At 32.9% G+C, this 17,833-nt stretch overlaps 1 protein-coding gene across 2 annotated transcripts in view; it reads left to right on the top strand.

Annotated features, from left to right (window-relative positions):
- LOC126881941 (transcription factor ETV7) overlaps positions 1 to 17,833 on the top strand; it is a 54,292-nt gene that overhangs the window by 22,928 nt on the left and 13,531 nt on the right. The gene's annotated exons all lie outside the window — the stretch shown is intronic.

The following is a 17,833-nucleotide window of genomic DNA, read 5'->3' as shown; positions in this document are numbered from 1 at the left end:
ACAAAAAATTTCTTTTATAGAAATATGAGGAGGACTATATTTTCTACGATTTATTTCCGACAGCATCTCTCTATCATCCGACGTTTAGCAAGGGTGGCGCCCCAAAGTTGACAAGTTTTTAAGAAAGATGTTTTTAAAAAATATATATTTTTCCCTAACTGCAACGGAAATTAAAAAGAAATGCTGCGGAGATTATTCACAAATAGATGATTGATTTTTTGGTATAGGTTTCACTTAAGGGTAATTGCCCTTTTTTTAATTACAGGGTGTTACATTTTAAAAAACCCCTCTTTATACCATCTGAACCGTTTATGCTAGAGTAAAAAGACTTTCAGCGATTACCCATGTACTGGTGTTATTTACAAATTTGTATAATGCACCCCATTTTTTCCCCGGAACCACCCAAACAAAAAGAAGAATTAATAAATAAAGTGATTTTCTTGGAATCCTTCACACACAATGCCCTTCATTAATATGCTTCATATATCATTTTGTGCAAGTTATTATTACCCATGCATGGACACTAAAAGCGATTTCCTAGTGCAACCACTGTAGCCAAAAACAATAAATAAAATGGGGGGTTGAAATTTTTTCTTTGTTTTTTGCTTTTTGATCCATATGGGCATATGCTTCATCAATAGTGCTTTTCAAAAATATATATGGTTATTGCAACATCCCTGCGCAAACCACCCCTATCCTTGAAAATATACTGCAGAAACTACCCCTATACCTTATCCAGCATGTTTTTACGATTTTCTCATTACCTATTCATTTTTTTTTTAAAAACTTATACAAGGTTAAAGACCACTATTTACTCTAAAAATTAGGTCCTATTCATTTTTTTCGTTTAAGCAACCGTTACGGCACAGTGGCGCCGTAAACCTCATATATGCTTTGACTGGCTCCAGTTTTTGTTGATTTTTTCGTCATCTGTTTGTTTTATTGATAAAGTACTTATGTAAAATAAAACAACACAGTGTAACCTACAAATCATGACCTATGCACATTTTACATTCTTTGCTCCCCAAAGCTACAGTGGTGGCCCAAAATAAATTTTTTCATATTTTCGCCACCTACACGCATTTTATTGCGTTAATGCTACCTTAATAGCACAATATTCACCCCTAAGTGGTCGCTAAGCAGTGGCGGATCCAGGGAGGGGTGATGGGGGCGATCACCCCCACCGCTCTCAAACCAAGTGATATTATATTTGAAGATTATAAAAATATTCATTTATTTTTATAGAAATACTTATATTATATTAATATTATTTTTATAAGAATGACTTTTTATGCTTTAGCGACAGTGGCGGATCCAGCATCGTTAAGAGGGGGGTGCCAATGGGTTAAATTTCTATAAAAATAAATGAATATTTTTATAATCTTTGAATATAATATCACTTGGTTTGAGAGGGGGGGAGGTGATCACCCCCATCACCCCTCCCTGGATCCGCCACTGCGTAGCGACCACCTAAGGGTAAACATTGTGCTGTTAAGGTAGCATTAATGCAATAAAATGCATGTAGGTGGCGAAAATATGCAAAAATTTATTTTGGGCCACCACTGTGGCTTTGGGGAGCAAAGAATGTAAAATGTGCATAAGTCATAATTTGTAGGTTACACTGTGTTGTTTTATTTTGCATAAGTACTTTATCAATAAAACGAACAGATGACGAAAAAAAAAACAAAAACTGGAGCCCGCCAAAGCATATATGAGGTTTACGGCGCCACTGTGCTGTAACGGTTGCTTATACGAAAAAATGAATAGGACATAATTTTTAGAGTAAATAGTGGTCTTTAACCCTGTATAAGTTTTGTTTAAAAAGAACACATAGGTAATAAGAAAATCGTAAAAACATGCTCGTCAAGGGATAGGGGTAGTTTCTGCAGTATATTTTCAAGGATAGGGGTGGTTTTCGCAGAGATGTTGCAATAACCATATATATTTTTGAAAAGCACTATTGATGAAGCATGTGCCCATATGGATCAAAAAGCAAAAAACCAAAAAAAATTTTCAATCCCCCATTTTATTTATTTTTTTTTGCTACAGGGGTTGCACTAGGAAATTGCTTTTGGTGTCCATGCATGGGTAATAATAACGTCCACAAAATGATATATTAAGCATATTAATAAAGGGCAATGTGTGTGAAGGATTCCAAGAAAATCAATTTATTTATTAATTCTTCTTTTTTTTGGGGTGGTTCCAGGGAAAAAATGGGGGTGCATTATACAAATTTATAAATAGCACCAGTACATGGGTAATCGCTGAAAGTCTTTTTACTCTAGCATAAACGGTTCAGATGGTATAAAAAGAGGTTTTTTAAAATGTAACACCCTGTAATTAAAAAACGGGCAATTACCCTTAAGTAAAAGCTATACCAAAAATCAGTCAATTATTTGTGAATAATTGTCGCAGGATTTCTTCCTAATTTCCGTTAAAGTTAGGGAAAAATATATTTTTTTTAAAAACATCTTTTTTAAAAACTTGTCAACTTTAGGGCGCCACCCCTGCTAAACGGTGGATGGTAGAGAGATGCTGTTGAAAATAAATCGTAGAAAATATAGTCTTCTTCATATTTCTATAAAAGAAATTTTTTGTAAAAGTTACAGGAAGGGCTACGTTCCGCAAAAACCACAAATTACCCCCTTTAAAGGGGTGAAAAGGGAGGTTCCGGGGCGAAATTTTTTCAGAAAAAGTTAGTCTTATAATAAGCACCCCTTGATATACCAGAAAAAAAATAAAACCGGACTTGTGTCCATTTTGCAAGGTTCAACCTTTGTTTCCTACACTATTAGTCAATTTTAGTTTCATTTACGCTTTCTATGTTCTTGCTGTTGTGTTAAATATCTTTAGCATATTAAAAATAAAACTTTGTAGACCAGTTTGGTCCTGGATTATAAAGAGGTTCCCTGTCGGATCATCCAAAAGAATCTATGTTATAACTTCTCGTAACACTACAACCCGGGGTGGGTCTTGGCTGACTGCACAACTGGCTTCCATCTCGATCTCGAATGATCTTCCATGGTATAGTCGGTTCGCTAAACTTGGACACAATTGGCCAGTGATTTTAGTAAGTAATTTTGCCAATTTGATAAAATTGGCAAAAAATTGGCAAAAAAATAATTACTAAATAGTTAATGAACAGGCCACATTCCACATCAAAATCAAAGAAGACGAAAAAACCGAAAAAATACGCCTTGGTAAAGGTATTAGACAAGGTGATACTATTTCACCAAAACTTTTTACCTTAGCATTGGAAAATGTATTCAAACAGCTCGACTGGGACGAAAAAGGTCTAAACATTGATGGTGTACGTTTGAGTCATTTAAGGTTTGCGGACGACATAGTATTATTCAGTACAGATATCAAGGAACTGGAGCAAACGATGAAGAAATTAAACCAGCAGTCAAATAAAATAGTACTCAAAATAAATCTTCAGAAAACAAAAATAATGAGTAATGTACAAACTAATCTCGTTATAGACAACGTCAGTCTTGAAAATGTAGACCACTATATATATATATCTTGGACATACCATTAAAATCGGCAAAGAAAACCAAATACCCGAAATAAAAAGACGCATACAATTGTCTTAGGTAGCTTTCGGCAAGATAAGAAGAATAAAGATATACCAATGTATCTAAAACGTAGAGTTTATGAAAAATGTATCTTGCCTGTAACTACATATGGACTGGAGACCATGGCCTTTACAAAGAAATCCTTAGAGCAGCTCAGTACAACCCAAAGAGCGATGGAGAGGGCCATGCTAGAGATTAGTTTGAGAGACAGAATTCGAAATATCGACATTCGTGAGAGAACAAAGATTACTGATGTCGCAGAACGTATAGCAAGGCTCAAGTGGCAATGAGTCGGACATGTTGCCCGCGATAATCCCGAAAAATGGACACAGAGACTAACAAACTGGAGACCAAGAGAGAACAGGCGAGGAGTAGGCAGAACTCAGAAGAGGTAAGATGATATCAAACAAGTCGCGGGCAAGCAGTGGATGAGAATTGCCAAGAGTAGAAATGGATGGAAGTAAATGGAAGAGGCAGTGGACGAACACAGGCTGAATAAGAAGAAGAAATAGTTAAGAATTACTATTGGCAAAAAACAAAAAAACACCTACTAAAATCACTAGCCAGTTGTGTCTGAGTTTAGCGAACCGACTATAGTTGGGTCAGTGGATAGTTCCATTGGTCTTAAATCTGACCATATATTGTCTCTCCATCGCATTCGTGGGCGTCCTAAGGGTCTTCTTCCTGTGGGGGCTTCCTCCCAGATTCACTTGGCACGGCGGTTATTAGGGAGTCTGCGGAGATGGCCAGCCCAACACATCTTAGACGTTGGGATTTAATTTCTTGGACTACGTCGCTCGCCCTATACACATCTGCTTGACAGCATAATGCATAAAAAATGCAAAAATTTCCAATTTCGCATATTTTTATAGAAGTGTGCATAAAGTGCATTATAATTTTAAATTTTGGTTGTAACTGTAGATATATTTTTATATTACTGTAACAAGTAGTTTGGAACTCTCAATATTTAATTTTGTTTTATAATCCCTTGGTACACATTCAAATTTTGGGTACCTGAATGTAGTAACTAATAAGAGCGGCTTATTATATACATATATTATGTACACAGTTCTGTCACGTTTTGGTTACAAAGGTTCTAAAATCAGCCAGTTTATATCTCTAGGTAAAAATTTTTATTTTGACGGCCCATTTCGCTTTTGTTGTAAAATAAGCCGTGAACACGTGTCTTTGTAATTGTGAATAATTATTGTGCTTGGAAAATGCCGAAAATAAACAGTTCAGTGTCGTGGTGTCATTCATAAAATCAAACTATAGTTTTGTTCAGAAAACTATTACTCAGTTAGAATCCTCCAAATAATTATTATTGTTAGACAGTACATTTTAAATAAAAGAATTTGAATCATTGTTTTAAAACGTTAAAAGTAATACATATCGGATAGGAAATTTTTCAAAAATTTAAAGCAACCATGGAAAAAAACAGTGGTTATTTTACCAGATTCTTTGTCAAGTGGTTCAAGCACTAGCTGGGACATTTTTCGAACCACTTAATTTAGAACCAATTATTATCGTAAATTTGAACAATGCCCCAATTACATCAGTTAATCTCGAAAGAAGTTTTTCTATGTAATCAGATAGAAGCCATAAGTATTTGTTAGAAAATTTTGAACAACATTGGATAATTATTTATTGTTACCACAATTCGAAATAATATCAATTATTTATTTGTTAAAATACTTAAATACTTAAATATTTAATTAATTAGCTTAGTTTGTAAAATACATACATGTTAATTAATACACCATGTGGAGATATTGTAAATAAAAAAATTCTGTAAATATTTTTTTTAATTACATGCATATTTTCTAGATAAACGTGCATATTTTTGGGTAAAATACTGCATATTTATGCGCATAGTTCATACCTTTTTATTTCATATTTGCCTAAGTCTAGTTATAACGAATTGATCTTATTTCTAAAGTACATACTAATAATACTAATATTATTTATGTCCGTCCGCTATAACTTTTCCCATGCGGTACGATTCATTTTCAATCAAATTAAGTCAAAACATAAATTGAAACGAACGTCGATGTGTATATACATTTTGTATACTGTATACTACTACACACATCGGCGTACGTTTCACTTTCTGTTTTGACTTAATTTGATTGAAAATGAATCGTACCGCATGGGGAAAGTTATAGCGGACGGACTATAGGTCTAAATCTGTTTTATTTCAGATTATTTTAAAATTTCTTCATTTCGCCACTGGTAAATTTTGTTTTAAGTGTTGCTCTGTACTTCCTCACTTTTTTCCTTGCCACATACCACACTTTTGAATCGTTTTAGTCTAATTAATTAACTGATAATGCCCTATATAGGGAATGGTAAAGACACTTTTGATACGTTTATTCCATTTTTGTCAAAGCAAATGTATGAATGAGTAAGTGCATACGCACACCTTGAATTATTACTATGTAAGTATATTAAGAACTACCATACATTTTGATATGACCGTGACACCAATCTGATTTATACCACACTTTTGAATCGTTTTAGTCTAATTAATTAACTGATAATGCCCTATATAGGGAATGGTAAAGACACTTTTGATACGTTTATTCCATTTTTGTCAAAGCAAATGTATGAATGAGTAAGTGCATAACGCACACCTTGAATTATTACTATGTAAGTATATTAAGAACTACCATACATTTTGATATGACCGTGACACCAATCTGATTTATCCATTTCCGGTATCTCTAAAAGCTTTTTTTATCACGCCGTTCATCCATCAAGACGCGAAACGAAAAATGATTTATTTCGGAAATTACGGGAAAAGAGGTAAAGCAGCTGTACATTGCATTAGTCTGTTACAGAGCAGCTGGTTATATTTTCAACCGTTATCTTCGATCCTCCACGGAGTTTCTTCCTGTTGAAAGAACGGCGGGCGGCGGTAGGCAATCGTACAAGGGTGTGCTAAAACGGTTATTGTCGATATTATTATAGTAAGGACGTGTGTTCTCAACCTACAGGGTCGTAATGGCAACGTGGTAGGTACCAAAAATTTATCGATCTTATCTAGAAAAAGTACACGGTGCTACTATAGTATGCGATCTACCCCGAGGATGATATAAACAAATAGAATATCTCGGGAAATATTAAATTAAATTATGAAAACGGTATTGGAAAGAACCTGGCAGTACACTTTTTTAAAAAGAAAAAACGTTTAATTACGATGAGTGGTTTCTGAGATACAACCGGTCAAAATTAACCGGCATGTACGGCGAAGGTATAAACAATAGGATGCTAATTTTCAAGCCATCACCTTTTTATTTCGGTCCTGTTTCTCCACACAAATTTTCATATCTTTAAAAGACTCATAACATTTTATATATTTATAATAAAAACTATCGGTATTACAAATGGAAAATACGAAAAATGCCAAAATTTCAATAAAAAATCAGGTTGGAGAAATTAGAATGTCAAAGTTCAAAATCGGTATATTTAAAAAAAATGCATTTTCTGGGCTTCCCATGGAGCAATTCTCTTCATTTTTTTTGTTCCCAAGTAACTTGAGTAGAGCCACCTAGCTAACGCATTATTAAACGTCAAATGCTTTTGTTTTGTTATAATAAATTAATTTATTTATTACAACCAAAATTTTAAATTTGTTTAAACAAAGATTATTTAAATAATTATACAGCTTTCAAATGAGAATATTTGTATTTTAAACGTTAAAAGGTACACTTGTGGTAAGAGTATCTAAAAAAAGTCTGCAACGGAAAAAAATATGTAGTTTTATTTTCTTATAAATAAATAAATTTATTATAACAAAACAAAAGCAACTGTGACATTTATTAATCCGTTAGTAAGATGGCTCTACTCGAGTTACTTGGGAACAAAAAAATATGAAGAAACTTGCTCCATGGAAAGCCGAGAAAATGCATTTTTTTAACGTATACCGATTTTGAACTTTGAGATTCTATTTTCTCCAACCTGATTTTTGATGGAAATTTTGGCATTTTTGGTATTTTTCACTCGTAATACCGATAGTTTTTATTATAATAATATATGTTGAGACTTTTAAAGATATGAAAATTTGTGTGGAGAAATAAGACCGAAATAAAAAGGTGCTGGTTCGAAAAGTACCATCCTATTGTTTATATCTTCGCCGTACATGCCCGTCAACTTTGATCGGTTGTATCTGAGGAACCATTGATCGTAATTTAACGTTTTTTTCTTGTAAAAAAGCGCCCTGTCGCGTTCTTTCCAATACTGTTTTCATAACTTAATTTAATTTAATATTTTACAAGATATTCTATTTGTTTATAAGCCAAAAAATTGTATATAATTTTAAAATATTCCCGAGGCCGCTTAAATAGTCCCATGTCAATTCTTTAAAGTACATTAGATATGTATAAGGCCTTTTTATACAAAAATCATAGATATTCTTCATCATCATCATCTTGGTGCTACAGCCCTTAGAGGTCCTCGACCTTCTCAAGCTTTCTACGCCATTCTGTTCTGTCCCTTGCTTGCATTTTCCAGTTGCCGACTCCAATCTTCTCGGCATCTTGTGTTACCCCGTCCATCCACCTCAGCTTTAGCCTACCCCGTCTTCTCATTCTCATAGACATTCTTATGCCTGCATCATAATTATTATGGTTATTACAGCGACCGTAAATTTTTAATTATCAGTAGTAATTGCACAAGAGCTCTGAAATTAGGTATTGAATTTTTCCCGAGTGACACTTTGACAGTTTTAATTTCACGAGCCGAAGATGAGTGAAATTATGTCAAAGTGTCACGAGAGCAAAAATTCTATATTAATTTCAGAGGTCGAGTGCAATTTGTTGCGATTATTTCATAAATAAAACTGTTCAAAACCAAAATTTTACTGTAATTTATTTATGTAAGTACCATTAAACACACAATTTTTATAAATATTTGACGATTGAAAGTCATCACTTTTATAATTTTTAAAACATTAATTGTCATTAATGTCACTGAATGTATTTTTTCGTAACAACGAAGGGCATCTGACGTAATATACTTAACGACGGGAGATTATCAAAAATTATCGATTTAATTCAGATTTCTGTTGCTTTCTATTGGTCAGAATCTCCTATGAATGAAATAATCAATTTAATTGTTGCTAAACTGTTCATTCAATTTCATCGGCTTCTGGAAATATAATCTATACCAAAAGAGCTTTAATATCACCAAGTTATTTAATTATTGAAAAATAATTACTTACCTAAAATTTTTGTTGAAAATTAAAGTTTTGTTGAAAAAACCTGCATTTCCCGGGAAAAATTTTCGTCGAAGTAAATCGGGAAAAACCCATCTCTATGCAGAAGTTAATTACGGTGAATTTTTATTTGAGTGTTTTTGGTGTAAAGTTAAAATCTTTGGAGTTATAGAGCAAAAATTGGAAAAAATACGATTTTCGTGCGCCATTTTGTTTATAAAAAAAGTAGCACACTATCTGCAGACTTTGCATACCTATATTATTAATACATAGAATCATAATATTCGATTCCAGCAAGAAAATTGCCGGTAAATAACTTTTCCCAAAAATGGCCTATTCTCCGATAATCTGCCCAGACTATGTTTGTAGTAGAGTTAGAGTCGAACCCACATCCTTCGCTACCAATGCTGACACTCAGCTATGACCTACTTGAGCCAGCAATTTGGTTATTTAAATTTTTCTGAGAGTTATTTTTCACTTTTACTAGAAGGTTCTGTCTTTGTTTTGTTTTTTTTTATATCGACTCAGTTAACTATTCTAAACTATTATGGCTGATTTATGTTAGGACGGGGCGTGCACGATACATGCCGTAGAACAATAGAAAACGCACGTCGCAGCCCGTCCCCGGAGTCATCCCGTTCCGTTGCATGAAAAACTAGACAATGCTTTTCACATCAGACGATTCTTCAACGTGCCTCGTAAGACAACCGTGTCGTCCACGTCCACGTCCCCGTCCTAACATAAATCAGCCTTTATAATCAATATAAATACTGTTGTTCATTTATTCAGTTGAAACATGAGTCTGCCTCTTTGATGAGGTTTTGGCACTTATTTTAAATGCTCCACTACTAGACAGGACGAAAACGGCGGGTTAGTTGGGAAAAATATTCCCATGAGATTTTTTTGCATAATTACATTCGTGAGACATCCCAGAATAAAGTTCAAGAAGTCGCCCACGTGAAAAGTGGCCCAAATTTTTTTTAACAATTTTTTTTAAATCAAATTGCAAAAATCAATATTTTTGGCCCGGGCCATTTTTTTGTAGGTTTTTTGGACAATTCTGGATAAAAAAGGTCTCTACTAATTTTTCTCTAAAGTTGATCGTTTTCGAGTTATAAGCAATTTAAAATTGAAAAAACGAAAAATGGCGATTTTCAAGGCTTAATAACTCGGTTAAAAGTTATTATTATGAAAGTCAGAAAGTGACTAAATCAAAGTTTAATGCCCCCCCCCCTTCAAGATCCCGAATTTTGTCATTATTTTATTACTAAGCTGTTATTTTTAAGTAATAATATTGAGCGCCATGCACGTGGTAGCCGGCCGTAAATGCTGAGTGCGAGAGAGATGCCATTCCGGCAGCCCAATTGTGCATCTTACTTACACTCACATTTACGGCCGCCTATTACCACGTGCATGGCGCTCAATATTATTACTTAAGAATAACAGCTTAGTAATAAAATAATGACAAAAATTTCTTTGGGATCTTGTAGGAGGGGCATTAAACTTTGATTTAAGCCTTGAAAATCGCCATTTTTGCTTTTTTTTCAATTTTAAATTGCTTATAACTCGAAAACGATCAACTTTGGAGAAAAATTATAAGATACCTTTTTTATCCAGAATGGTCCAAAAAACCTACAAAAAAATTGTCCGTGCCAAAAATTATGATTTTTGCAATTTGATTTAAAAAAAATTTGGCCCACTTTTCACGTGGGCGACTTCTTGAACCTTATTCTGAGATGCCTCACGAATGTAATTATGCAAAAAAATCTCATGGGAATATTTTTCCAACGAACCCGCCGTTTTCGTCTTGTCTATACGGCCCTGCTTATGCTGGTTCGCTCATTCATCAAACCGCATAATGCACACATACGGATCCATATGTTTCATGATTAAACAAAAGGCAGACTTCGTGTAAGAAACTTGTCAGTTTACGCAAAATGATTTTACTGTAAACAGAGTCAATGGGGAAGCAAACCGTGACGTATTTAAGATCCCGTTTTAGGTGTCATGAAGTTTGTGGACCAGAAAGTTCACAAAATCGGTAAAGGTCTTGTCAAAATGTGTACAACACGTATGAGGAGGATGCGACTTTGTGGACTTTAAAAAGTTTTTGAAATTTTGCCGAATATTTTAAAAATGTCAATGACATTGTTATATTAGTGCAAGGACTTGCTACCGCCAGATTGATGGAATAAGATAAATAGTCAGAAATATGTTAAGTTTGAGACACCCTGTAAGGTAAGGTGACCAACTGTACTCATTTACTGAGGTTTGTACTTTTTTTTCGCAAACCGTACTCTTTTCAAATCCTGTACTCTGAAAGTACTCATTTGTATAATTTTAAACTCATTGTGAACGGATAGAATGGATAGTGAACTTTAGAGCATTAATTTGTTTCAAATGGACCCTTCTAAACAGTAAAATTGAATGGAAAGAATTTTCTTCAGCAGTCGAATTTGTAATGAAGGAAGTAAAAGATATTGTTATTAATGACCATTTTCGCTTTGAAGAAATTCGAAGAGTAAATTTATATTTAAATGAAGAAAAATTGAAGAAATGGAACAATGAGAAAATAGAACTTGAAAAAAGATGGGCAGAAATCTTTCGGCATTTTAGAGTAGAACATATCCCACATGAAAATTTATAAATTTTAATAGAAATTTGCTTATGTTGTCCAGACCCAGACCCTAATTATAATGCTGTTGTTGAAAGGGCATTTTCACTAGGGAATGATTATTGGAGCAGTGAGAAGTCGCAACTCTCTGTAAAAACATTATCTGCCGTCTTAACAGTCAAATTTAATATGCAAAATAAAAGTTGTTCGGATGTGGCTACATTATTATAGGAACATCCTCATTTAGCAAAAAAATGCACTCCAAAGAAAATATGTTTTTAAAAGAAAATAAAGTTTTTATCCTTTTTTCTTCTTTTTTTGTTTCGCATATGAAATACAGTAGACTCCCTCTATAGCGAGAACTGAAATGGCGGCCTAATTACCTCGTTATACAAGGATCTCGTTATATCAGACAACAGTAATATTGAAATGTTTTGATATCTCTTACGTAGTTTATTAGGGGTCGATGGTGAACAATGAGACCTCGCCATCGTAAATTGTAAATTTCCTACAATAATCAATATCGGTCCATACACAGGAAGAAGTTTATGGTAGGCGGCGAAGCATATTACAGCACTTGCCTCGATAATAACACAGAGGTTAGGAATTTCTATATACAGCCAGTTGGGGTGTTTATTTAACGCCATTACTGCCCTAAAAACAGGTAAAAAACATATTCTTCGGTTTCATTTTTCCTCGTTATAACCAAATATTCCTCGTTATAGAGGGTTATAGTTCAATAGGAATTTCATGGGACACCTAATGTACCTCGTTATAAGCGAAACCTCGTAATATCCGTGTTCGTTATAGAGAGAGTCAACTGTAGTTGCAAAGTGTATACTCTTTTTGAACAAAAAATAGTTGGTCACCTTATGTAAGGACGAAGGACAAGGTACAGGTACAAATGTGAGTATACATCGGGATCGTGTATAATATGTACTTACTTATTATGTTTTGTAAACAGCAGTGGCGACGCGTGACTTTTTCTAAAGTGTTACCAAAACCAGATGCAAAAAATCTTATTTAAAAAAATGAAGATATGGCTAAATACAGTGCTGTTTTTGTGACGGTACGCCGTACCGGTACCTCTTGGGACAAAAAATAAAAAAACAACAAAATTATAGACAAATTCCTGAATTTTTGCCTTGCTCCCAAACAGCTTTAAAAACCCTTATTGAAGCTGAACTTAAAAAGATTTCCCGAAGGTGAACCCCCCTTATGAACACTCCACAGACCCCCCGGAACATTGCGTAGGTACCGGAACCTTAATTGTTCCAAAAACAGCACTGGCTAAATGTATATATAGCTTCAATAATATCATTTTGTATATCACTTGAAACTCTCGAAAAAACAGTTGATGTTTCTAGATGTTGGCAAAATTTTTGATCTTTTGTGGCAATTAATGTTAACAATTCCCTGTAATTGCCTGGATTGTCAGAGTGGTCGCCCTCAAAATGACCACGCAACTCTAATTATTGTTTGGCCAAAAAACATACGGTATCCATTATAAGTGTGCTAAGGATATACCTATCTATTTTTTCAACAAACTCATTATGTTTAGTAATATTTGCTTTAAAAGCTTGGTTAAGAGAACTTTCGATTCTTGTTTTGTCAAACTGAATCAAATTGGGTATACATCTTACATGTAGGTAACGGAGAAATTTCATGCCTCCTTATTAAAACTCTAAAACTATTTAAATCGTGAACCTGGTCCACCCATTTTTCTGTAGAAACCAGAAGACATGGCCAACAATAGTCTATTTTTCTTGCAACCACATAACCAAGGATTTTCACTGTACCAACTAAATTTAAAATATCGAACTACTTTTTTGATTCCTTTTTTAAATTGTTTAAAATAGGTCTTTCAGTTTCAATAATCTCATTTTTTTCTTCAAAATTATACAAGGAGAATTACTTTTCAAGTAGTTGATCGATTACGCAGCGACACTCATCCATGGTGAACTGCACGCACACTTTTTATAGGTACTGTTACTGTAACCAAATTTAAATCTGGTAACAGGGCTACTCATATACACAGCGCGCTTACGCCCGTCGCTCCTTCAAAATTTTCAGACACTAGCCGGTCCCGAGCGAGAGCGAGGATGTAGCCATTGTAACCACAAATGAGACTGGTAACAGAGTATAATAAAGTGCAAGTGAGTCACATAAACTCGCCAATATTTTCGTGTGTCTACGAGTAGTTGGCTATTTACTGAATTAGGTACTATTAACACATAATATAATAATATATTTCTATTGGTAAAAATATTGGTAAATGGAATTATTCATCGTCATAAAATATTTATTTGCAAGATTATTAACTGTTACCAATGGTAACAGTGGTTACATGGACGCTTCGCCAGTGGTGAACAGTGAACTAGTGAACATTTTGTTTTTTGAACGTCCCTGATATCTTTAGAAACAAAGAAAATAGACGGTTTTATTCGTTAACATGTGTTTAAGTTGAAACAAAAGGTTGACCTACCTATACATCGAAATTATGTTATAGTCTCATATTTTGCGATCATTATAATTATGTTATAGTCTCATTTATTTTTTTATTTTTCTGGCATCTTTAATAACGAAGAAGCTAGACGGTTTTACTCTTTAATATGTGTTTTAAGTTGTACGTGAGGAGGCCATGTCTTATCATACCACTAATAGCCAATTATTTCCTATATCTAGTGCGAAAGAATCGGAGTGTTCAAAGAAAAAAATCTGTGTTGTGCATCTCGCTATTTAAAGAATATCCGCGTAGACACCAAATCCTTACTTACTCTCAAGGAAATTCCACCCCAAAACATCACAGAGCCTTTATTAAACAATCTCGTCTCTCTTATGTTGCGCTGTGCATACCACTTACCTGGTCGACAAATAACTACTATTTGTCGATCAAAACTGTTTACGTTATCGCCTATCTGTTTTTAAAGTTTTGTTAACTGTTATTCATTCAAAAAGCAAAATGTTCAGAAAACATAATACTACAACACGATTTCGATTTATATTATAACTTATAACCTACACTTCTACCTTGTCCTCCCTACAGGGTGTCTCAAACTTAACAAAAGAAAAACATTTCTTGAAAGACATTTCTTTTCTTTCATCCGGTATAGGTTCAAAAAAACGTTTGAGTAAATGTTTGCCCAGCTGTGTAAGTACCAAAGAAAAATATAAAATAATAAAAAAAATTTAGCAGAATCCATTATTCTTTTCACGAAAAAAATCAAATATGAAAATGAACATAATTTTCTATATCCCAACTTATGCCTCGCAGTTTATGTATATGTATACAAGGTTCCTCCACTTGTTTTATTTTACAGTTTTCTGTAACAGTTCATAAACTATATTATTAAAAAAACTACTACAATATACCTAATGTTTCGTTGTTTTCTTTTTCTGAATGTATTTGTGAGAGTCGAACGCGGAATCGGCGGTTCTCAAGCACAACAGCAATTTTTTCAAAGACAATCTCAGGAAACGTATGACGTCCGCAAGCAATCGTCTTTTGTTAATTTTTCCTTAATGTAAACTGAGGAAGTAGTTAATGAACGACGGCATGTTTATAATGCCTTATTATCTCTAACAATGAACAAAAGAATACTGGGTACTACCTTGGTGAATATATTTAATAACTATATCTATTTGGAAATTCACATGATAGTATTTCGTTCGTTTTATTCTAAATGAGTTGAACCACTGAGAATTAGAGTAGATAATACAATGCGACTTTTTTCCTGATTGTTTTTGAGATAACCTAACTAAATGATTGGTAACCTAAGAAATATTTCTAGATAATATAAAAGTAGTAGGTATGTTCAATACCAAAAATATATTATTTTTATTTTTAACAATTACTATCTCCTTTACATGCAGGATATGTCATTATTGTGGTTTAACCCAAATCACCATATACCTAGCCCAGTAAATGACCGTTTTGGAGTGTCATTTTCAGGAGAATTTTTTGGAGAAAATTTGGATATAGGTTCTACTTACCATCCACTTCAAAGTTGAATTTGTGCCATTGGTTGCTTTTACTTGGGAGGTGACATTCACCCCTTCTCGGGGGTGAAAACGTGCGATTAAAGTAAATCCGGAAATGGATCAGTTGAGTAATTATAAGCAACTTTCGTTCTATAGAGTTTTTTACCTAAGTCAATACTTTTTGAGTTATTTGCGATTAAAAATACTAATTTTTCGACAAAAAACGTTTTCAGGCGATTTTTCGCAAGTAACTCAAAAAGTAAATATTTTATCGAAAAAAAATTTCAAAGCAAAAATGTAGCTTATAAAAAAACGAAAAAAATCGTGTATTAATGAAGTCTATCAACTCAGCAAAAGCAAAGTTGTAGCTTATGAAATATACATACGTTCTTATTCGTCAAATTCTAAATCGAATATTTGAACGTGAAATCACCAAAAAAAGGAAAAGTTTTCCTGTAGTTGGCTGTATACCATGTAATACAAAAAACAATAAAATCCTTTATAAAAGGTATATATTTAAAATCCCTAAAAAAGGCTAAATCACAGAACTAGTTTTCGATTGGTTGATCAATCATCATCAGTGCTTACGTGAAGTTTATATGCTAACCACCAAGATGTAAAACTATATCAAAAAATGAAGGAAAAACTCGATTTTTTCTTCGTTTTTTGATTATAACTTTAGAAGTATTCATTTCTGAGAAAAGTTGCACCAACATAAAAGTTGCGTAATTAAATTTCCTACAATATAGGTTTGGTTAAGAATTTTAAAAATTGTCACCCTTGTTGCAAAATAGCAGTAATTTCGAAAAAAACCATAAAAAAAACAAGTATTTGCCTTTTACGTTTTTCAACCATTTCTGCTACACTTAGGACCTTCATATTTCACCCAGAAAAACGTTATGATATAATAAAACAAAACTTATAAGTTTCATTAAGATCGGTTCAATAGATTTTACAAAATAAATTTTGCAATCCAGGTTTCGCAAAAAATGCATTTTTTTAATGTTGCAGGACTGAACATAAAGCAGATAGGAAGTTAAGTTGTTTTTTTACATATAGAAGAATACTGTACCTTTTATTTGCAATTTGCAGAATTAAAATCGGTTAACTACCACGAAGTCAGGATTTTTTTTAAATAAACATTAATTTTTGGTGCTACGAGCAGGACAGCGGATACGTTTGCTCTGATTGGGCATTCCAATGACCTGTCAAAAATTATCGAATATTGCGGTTGTAGACAAACAAATGTGTTGTTGTTAATAATTGTTAAGTTGGTGTTTTAGTTTTTATTGTTTTGAGAACAGAGACAAAAGTAAGTTGATACTTGTAGTGACTTTTTAAATAGTTTTTAAAAGCAACAGGTACTTAAGTGTAAATATTTTAGCATTGTAATGAAAAATTATATATTCTATTTGAAAAATGTTCGATCCACACAAGTTGATTTCCACCAAAATTTCGACTAATCTTTATCTAATATATTATTTTCTTACTCTATATTTTGTTGTATTTTAATTCCACAAAAATCAAACTAATTTGATTATTGTTTGTGAAATATTGTTTAAACAATTGCATATGTTTAAAAATAATAAACTTTTATTCTTTAAGTTAAAATATATGAAAAAAAAGTATTATTTCAAAGGACAGGGTATGTGTTTTTATTTTGCAATAAACAAATTTATTTATTTATATTGAAATGTACTGAAAATTAAAATTTATCAATCATTATCAAAGGTCATTGGAATGCCCAATCAGAGCAAACATATCCGCTGTCCTGCGCGTAGGAACAAAAATTAAGGTTTATTTAAAAAAATTCCTGACGCCGTGGTAGTTAACCGATTTTAATTTTGCAAATTGAAAATAAAAGGTACAGTATTCTTCTATATGTAAACAAAATTTAAACTTACTGTCTACTTTATTTTCAAACCTGCAACATTTTGAAAAAATGCATTTTTTTGCAAAAGCTGGATTGCAAAATTTATTTTGCAAAATCTATTGAACCAATCTTAATGAAATTTACAGTATTGTTTTATTATATCAGAGTTTTTCTGGGTGAAATATGAAGGTCCTAAGTGTAGCATAAATGGTTGAAAAACGTAAAATGTAAATACTTGTTTTTTTTTATGATTTTTTCGCAATTATTGCTATTTTGCAACAAGGGTGACAATTTTTACAATTTTTAACGAATCCTGTATTGTAGGAAATTTAATTATGGAACTTTTATGTCAGTGCAACTTTTCTCGGAAATGAATACTTTTAAAGTTATAATCAAAAAACGAAGAAAATATTCAAATTTTTTCCTTCATTTTTGGACATTTTGATTATTTAAACAATGTTTAGGGCCTTTTTGAGTGGGAAGATAACCCAAATATTATTATATGAGTTATTTTCAAGCAATTTCTGCAAAAAAATATGGAGTCCAAAGTATAAATCCAAATGTAAGTACTA

The sequence above is a fragment of the Diabrotica virgifera genome, chromosome 3, assembly GCF_917563875.1.
Source record: "Diabrotica virgifera virgifera chromosome 3, PGI_DIABVI_V3a".
NCBI classification, from domain to species: Eukaryota; Metazoa; Arthropoda; class Insecta; order Coleoptera; family Chrysomelidae; genus Diabrotica; species Diabrotica virgifera.
The sequence above is the reverse complement of the archived record's forward strand: the minus strand, read 5'-3'. Positions and strand labels throughout refer to the sequence as shown.